This window comes from Sphaeramia orbicularis, chromosome 24 (genome assembly GCF_902148855.1).
Source record: "Sphaeramia orbicularis chromosome 24, fSphaOr1.1, whole genome shotgun sequence".
NCBI classification, from domain to species: Eukaryota; Metazoa; Chordata; class Actinopteri; order Kurtiformes; family Apogonidae; genus Sphaeramia; species Sphaeramia orbicularis.
Window position 1 is genome coordinate 17,855,779 of NC_043979.1, and position 8,278 is coordinate 17,864,056.

An 8,278-nucleotide genomic window follows, 5' to 3' on the forward strand; every position below is an offset into this window, starting at 1 on the left:
CCCAGGAACTCTTTCATCCCCCTGGCCATCAGACTGTACAACTCATCACTGAGTGGTCGGGGGGGGGGGTCTCGGTCTCGGCCTCATTTCATTTTTTTTCATTTCATTTCATTCATTTCACATGTTTATTTCAAACCTGCTACCACATTTATACACTTAACAGACGACGACTGGACAACACATGGTTTGAAAAGGGGATGGAAGAAGCATTGCTTTTAAAACTCCAACCCCTCACACCACACACAACCCATCACAACATTTCACTACACCAAAACAAAACAATACAGAACATTATAGAACAAAACAGAACAATACAGAACAAAACGGAACAATACAAGACATTATAGATCAATACAGAACATCACAATATCACATCCTCACAAGACAAGAACATAAACATAAACAGGCCCGGACACACTCTGACCCCATACCCACTCCCCCTAATGGCACCCACACTGTTTAGAGCATCAGTGTCACTGCATTTCTTCCAAGTACTTCTTCATTATTTGTTTTTTAAACATGCTTTTAAACTGAAAAATGTTTGCACACTCTTTTAATTAATTTGCTAAACCATTCCACAGTACTACTCCCCTTACTGACATGCGCATTGATTTCAAAGTAGTTCTTACCTTTGGTTGGCACAATTTATTAATACCTCTGAGATCGAATTTATGTTGAGAATCTCTGTCTTTGAATAATTTTTGAATATTACCTGAAAGACATTTTGTTGATGCCCTAAACATGTGTTGTGCTGTTTTGTAATCCACCAAATCTAATAATTTTAAGTCTACTGATTGACTGACTCAGCCATGACCACACTAGGACTGACTCAATGAGACTTTAAAATAACCAAGCACCTTATGTAGTTGGACTACACCCACCTTCCAAACCACCGTAGAACACTTAAATAACTGTAACACTTAAATCACTGTGTCACTTTATATCACTGCTACACTTTATATCACTGTGTCACTTTTTATCAATGCTCTGAAATGTGAAAATACAATCAGAAGTCTTTATTTACAGTATTGTACAGGAAGCCCTTTTAGAGTAGTTTCTTTAGCAATTGTCTTTTAGAGTGTATATACTAACCTTTTTGTCAACCCACTTTTGTGTTGTGTGTTCTATGTAAGCTGCTGAATACTTGAATTTCCCTCCGGGGATCATAAAGTATCTATCTATCTATCTATCTATCTATCTATCTATCTATCTATCTATCTATCTATCTATCTATCTATCTATCTATCTATCTATCTATCTATCTATCTATCTATCTATCTATCTATCTATCTATCTATCTATCTATCTATCTATCTATCTATCTATCTATCTATCTATCTATCTATCTATCTATCTATCTATCTATCTTTAACATTCTACTGACAGGCACAGTAGTGTTCATTTTGATTAGGTCATTACAGCAGGACCTGTCAGTGGCTGGGATATATTAGGCAGCATTTAGTGCTCGAAATTGATGTGTTAGAAACAGCAAAAAGCGGGCAAGTGTAGGGATCTGAGCAACTTTGACAAGGGAGAAATTGTAATGATAAATCACTGGGTCGGAGCATCTCCAGATATGGTTGATCATTCCCAGTGTAAAGTGGTTAGTACTGACCAAAAGTATCTAAAGAACAACCAATCCAGCACCTATGGGAGTAGAACATTATTATCACCTGTCTAATTTTGTGCAGGTGCCCCATATTGTGTAGGACTCCACCAGACCTCTGAAGGTGTGCTGTGGTATCTGGACCAATATGTTAGCAGCAGATCCCTGAAGTCCTGGAAGTAGAGATGATCAGATTTATTAGTCCAGCACCTCCTACAGCTGCTCAGATGGCCTAAGATTGGGATGTTTTTCCTGAATCCATTTTTGGTCTGTACTAACCACTGCAGACCAGAAACACCCAACAAGATGCTCTGACCCAGTCGTCACCATTATAATAAAATCCTTGTCAAAGTCACTTGATTTATTACGTTGCTCATTTTTCTGCTTCCAACACATCATCTTCAAGGACTAAATGTTCACTTGCTGTGTAATATATCCAATCTAATGAAAGGTATCACTGTTATGAGATAATCAATATTATTACCACTTCTACTGTCAGGGGTTGTAATGTTATGGATAATTAGTGTATGACAATAATAATGATTAAAAAAAAACAAAACAAAACATCAGAATAGATGCATTACAAGGTAAAATAAGCATTAGAGGCAATTATTGGTAAGGGATTTAAAAAGGTGTCTCAGATCTGTTAAAAGTTTATGGATTTTCCTGTAACGGAACAGAGTATTTTCCCAGGAGTTCAACAGGACAAAAGCTAATTGATCCAGTATTTTCTAGGCGGGGTTCCTCAGAATTCCAGTTCTTAAGAATGCATTTTGTACTGCAAGATAAAATACCCTGATGTGTCATGTCCAAGGAGCTAATATCAAGTATCCAAACTTTAGGATCAGTGTCAGTATGACTTCTTGAAATTTCAGAAATTGTTATAATAACAAATATTGTCTTTTACATTATTTTAAATCATTTTCACAAATTTTAATCCTTTGTCATCGTTGTGTTTTGTTGTTTTTGATTAATTTTGCCTTTTAAATGTTATCTTTTTGTCCTCTTTTATTTCATTTTCATCTCAGTATGTTTTTCATCATTTTTGTGTTCATTGTTATGTAATTTTCTTCCAACGTTTGTCCTACATTTTTGCTTGTGTATTTTTTTTTTCTTGTAGCATTTTTTGTTTTTTTTTTTACATCACTATCATATTGTTAGGTCTTTTATAATTGAGGCCTCTCCTCTACATTTCCCACGACTTTCTTGAGGTTCAGATTTTTATCTCAGAGGACACTCTGTTGGCAACATAATACTACTGGCCCACTTTTGGAAAGGTTGTGTTAGATGATAACTACTTTCTTTGTCATTTTGGAGTTACATTTCAGGACAGTGAGCAGCAGAACTGGTTCAAATGGAGATTTAACACCTAGCTCAAGTAGATTTTAATCAGTTAGCCTATCATTTATTTAGCTATTGAAACCTACTCTGCATGCTACTGTACATTTGGAAATAAAACCACCATTAAAATATTTTATTTATATGTGAGATTGCATTCAGTAACAACATTGAAAATAGATAATAGATCATTTATAAGCATACAGCACAATAATAAAAAGAAAAAAGAATATTAATTTGGATAAATAAACATGATTTGGGATAATCCTATACAAAGTTAATGCATGTATTGATCCCTTATTGTGTTTTTATTTAATGTTGCAGCTGATAATTGAGCGTATCTACTGTATTACACTGTTCAGTAGCTTAATACATAACAGTATATAATAGTTTATTAATTGGTTCCGACCTGAAAAATAACTAAAATTTATCAAATACAGGGTGGGGAAGCAAAATTTACAATATTTTGAGGCAGGGATTGAAAGACAGTGTATGACCAATTAGTTTATTGAAAGTCATGAGAATTTATTTGCCACAAGAAAATTGACATAATAGAAAATGTTTTTATTCTATGTGTCCTCCTTCTTTCTCAATAACTTCCTTCACACGCTTCCTGAAACTTGCGCAAGTGTTCCTCAAATATTCGGGTGACAACTTCTCCCATTCTTCTTTAATAGTATCTTCCAGACTTTCTCGTAATAGTTTTGCTCATAGTCATTCTCTTCTTTACATTATAAACAGTCTTTATGGACACTCCAACTATTTTTAAAATTTCCTTTGGTGTGACGAGTGCATTCAGCAAATCACACACTCTCTGACGTTTGCTTTCCTGATTACTCATATGGGAAAGTTTGTGAAAAGGTATGGATAATAGTGTTAGGTATGATTATGACATCAATATATGTTTGGTTTCAAAACAATTGACGTAGTGCCTGCTGAGAAAAAACAACTAAATGCTCATTGTAAATTTTGCTTCCCCACCCTGTATATGTACTGATTTTGTGATTTGTAATAAGATCTGACATAAATTGATATAATATGCATTGTAATCTATAATCTTAAATAAGATGCAAATTTTATGCAATAAGTTATAGCCAATAGTACTCAGATTTTTAAATAAAATTGTAATAAAATGATTACATGTGTCTATATATGAACAGTACAAATATATTCTTCAAATTGAGGGTTTTAGGTAAAGTAATGAATTTATCTGAGGATGTTTGTAGTGTGAAGAAATCTATTATCTTCCAAACACTGCCTCAAAAGAATCAACTGAATTTCTGGCTTGGCTCAAAACCAGAGTTTATTTAGCCTGGAGCTCCCTCCAGTGTTTAGATGAGAATAACACACCAAAGACTGTAGCACAAACTGGAGCAAACTGCAATTATCTAAGGACGAGCCTCCTTAAAAGTGCAATACTACTTCTCTGACAAGCAAGAAACCTTCATCTGAGTCTTTTCATGAATAAGGGATTACAGAGTCTTTCTTGGTTGGGGTACGGCAGGCACTGCAGAGTCGTAATGACTGCAGTGAGAACCAGGAGTGTTCTCATTTTAGGGTGAACCTCTCTCAAGTGTTTGTCATCTAGCTTTGTTAATGAACACCAATGGGACCCTGCTGAGATGAGGAAGGGGCAGTTCTCAGGGTGGGAAACAGCTATCCATGTGCTGAGAAGGTTTAATCTTCTCAGCACGAATAGAATATTTTGGCCAACCAAACTAAGTGGCTCTTTGTTTGGTCAATGCTGAGAAGTGGTTGATGCACAGACTGGGAAAGAGAGTTAGAGAAAAACAAAGCCTGAGAGGGTTTGATGAAAGAGTAATGGAAAGAATGAAACGATGATGAGTGAGGACAGACTGCAGTATTATGAATATTTTAGGCCATTTCTCAGAGCTGAGCCACGCTCTCACTATCATTTTTATTAGTCGCAGTCTCTTAATCTTGGTCATTCATGACTCTAATGCTAGAATATATTACCCTAATTGCAGCAAAATGGAAATGATGCCAGTGGATTTAATCTTAGTTGGACTATTGTGTATCATAAGTCACATACAATATCTTGTGTTTGTTGCTTTCTTTGAAGCACTTTCTCTCTCTCTCTCTCTTTTTTTTTTTTTTTTAATCACCAGTTTATATTAAAATATTGTAGATTGTTTATGTAATTCGACTAATGCCAAACAGTTAAAAGAAGTCACAATGTTTATGTTTATCCATGTAGGGAATACAGAAAATACCGTGTGACAGTAAACACGTTATCAGAGATTAACTTCATCTTCCCTGTGAAATCCACACCTTCAAGTGTTTTGTAAAACTAATCAGAAAAGGGAAAGGGTTTAGTTTAACCCTTTCATACATAGTGGTCGCTACAGTGGACAGCAAAGGTGTTTTCTTGTATATTTATGGGCTTGTTGTTTTGTGCATCATCCCATACGCTGCAATTCATACCATTACTGTAACTTTGCTGTTGTAGATAAACCTGATCTACAGTAACATGTTTGAGTGTAAAAAAAAAAGCTAATTGTTACTAGACTGAAATAAACAGTTTTGTTTTGTTTTGTTTTTTAAACAAAAGTTGTTTGTTTGTTTGTTTGCATATTATCTCCATGCAGGTATGTTAAAATGTGAGAAACCATCAGATTAGCAGCATTAAAAATGTTTTTATTTCATAGTTTTCCCATAGTATATCAGTAAATACATGTTTCTTTGCTTCTAAAATTAAACGCATGGTGTCCAGCTGAGTGAACATTTGTGTAATTCCACAAAAAATAGGTTCATAAAAAATCAATTGCATTGTTTTGTTTTGTTTTTTTTCATGCCTAAAGAGGAATAAAAACACTCTGGAAAAAAAAATCTTGATTAAGGCTCTCACAATTCATGCATGAAAGGGTTAATGTGACACACTGCTCACATTTGCTTTGTCAGGTGTGTTTATGAGTCAGATTCACTACAGGGTATCTGATAGAAAATGGAACCCCCTTATTTTTGGAGCTTTCATAAAGACTGCAGAGTAAGAAATATAGCATCATGAATGATTAACCCATAAAGACCGAAACATCCGCCGTCAACCGAAACCATCTACTGATGTAAATGTTTAATATCTGTTGATCCACTAATCCTATCAATACATGTAAATAATCGGTGTAAAATGCTTTTCATGGTCATCAGATATGACTCATTTGGACGTTCAGAGGCTCCGTAGTGAACGTGGAAACACCATCTTCTTCTACAACATTGATTCACCAGTAAAACCTATGGAGTTGGATCAATGACAGTGGATGGATATGCTTGTTTTTATGTTCAGTTATTGATATCTTTGCTGAAAAAGTCACCTTTTCTTCAGGTTCCTCTGTTTCTGATATAAAAATCTTCAACTTTAATCTGAGCTTTTATGAACATCTACATGATCAAGTAAATTAAATTTAGGAAAATGCGTGATTTTGACTGAAAAACACAAAATTCAGAGGATAATATTACAATAAATGGTGATAAATCACTTAAGAAAAGTTAAATAGAGAGAAAAATCATTTGGGAAGTACCACAAACGTCACACTGGGTCTTTATGGGTTAAAACTGAATGTATCTCAATATCTGTATTCCTGTTTTTGAAAAATCAGATCTTTCTGTCAGTTTCTCTCATTCTGAACCCCTTCAATTTTGCAGCTGTGCACAGTTAGTGATAAACAAATCACTATTTCCAGTTTCTCTTAAATATCCCTTTTGATTACAGTAATTGTCATGTAATTATTAGCAATGCAAAAGACCATTAAACTGGAACATTCCTATGTATTGGACAGGGAATTGGCACTGTATTTTAATACTTTTTTGGTCAACCTGTCAAACACATTTTTCTTGATTGGTCCTATTATTTAACAACCGTTCAGCAGAGTCTAGGACCCCTCCCTGCACTGATTCTCCTAAAACACTGCTTAACAATGTCTCCATGAGCTGAACCTACACAGGATAATTTTAGTTTCGGTCAAATAAAATGTGATGCTATGGTTGAATGAGTATCTTTTGTTTGTCTGTTAAATACTATGTGTTACTCTTCATCAGGTTATGACCAACATTAAAATAAAAGTCAATATTCAAGTGAAACTGGAAATAGGTGTACTGCTAAAGCAACTTCTATGTAACCTATTTATTCTTATTCTGTTTTTACTTCTTTAAAAAATGCATGGCTTTTTAATTACAAGGTGAGAGAGAAATGATATCTCAGTTCTCTGTGTCTGTGTATCTAGTGAACTGACAAAATAAAAATCTTTGAATCTTTAATATAAACCTAAATTCAGTATCTTACCTAATTTCCTGCCTAATGGTTTTCCTGTTATTTAAAACGAAAAAAAAAAACAAAAAAAAGGGAGGTTTTCATTTTCTTTCTTCCCCATTTCTAAGACAAACCTGTATACAGTATCTAATTATATGTACAACTGGATGACTCTTCATTCACACTCTGGATCACAGTTTCACATTGTCACACAAAACTACATTACTAATTGAAACAGTTTCAAGTTTTACTGAAAATAAAGGCCAGTAGAGCTGTGAGATGTGATGCAGATATTTCTAGTAATGAGCTAGTCTTTACAACTTTAACCCTTTCATGCATGAATTGTGAGAACCTTTGTCAAGATTTTTTTTATTCAATGTTTTTATTCCTCCCTAGGCATGAAAAAAACAATGCGATCAAGTTTTTTTTTTCTATGGAGTTACAAAAATATCCATGCATTTAATTTTTGAAGTAAAGAAACGTGTTTAAAACCCAATATCAGAAAGTGAGATGAAAACAATGAAATAAAAACATTTTTAATGCTGCTAATCTGATGTCTTCTCACATTTTAACATATTCTAATGCTAGTAATTACTCATTTCATGGAGATAATGAGCAAAAAAACCCTTCTTGTCTAACAAATAACAATTGATTTACATTCAAACATGTTAGTGCAGATCAGGTTTATCAAGAACAGCAAAGTTACAGTAATGGTATGAATGTCAGTGTATGGGATGGTGCGTAAGTGTTCACTGTGTTGGCTGATATGGAACTAAAACATCAAAACCCATAAATATACAAGAGAACAGCTAGAGGAGAACTGTCCACTGGAGTGACCACTTTGCATGAAAGGGTTAAATTCAATGTCCTTTCTTGCATTAGACACTCAGATGAATGTATTTATATTTGATTAGAAATGGTCCTTTCGCATCAGTGTATTGGAATAAACCCATAACGACCCAGTGCTACTTTTGTGGTATTTCCTAATTACATTTTTCTCTCTATTTAACCTTTCTTAAATGATTTATCACCATTTATTATGATATTAGCCTCTCTGTTTTGTATTTTTT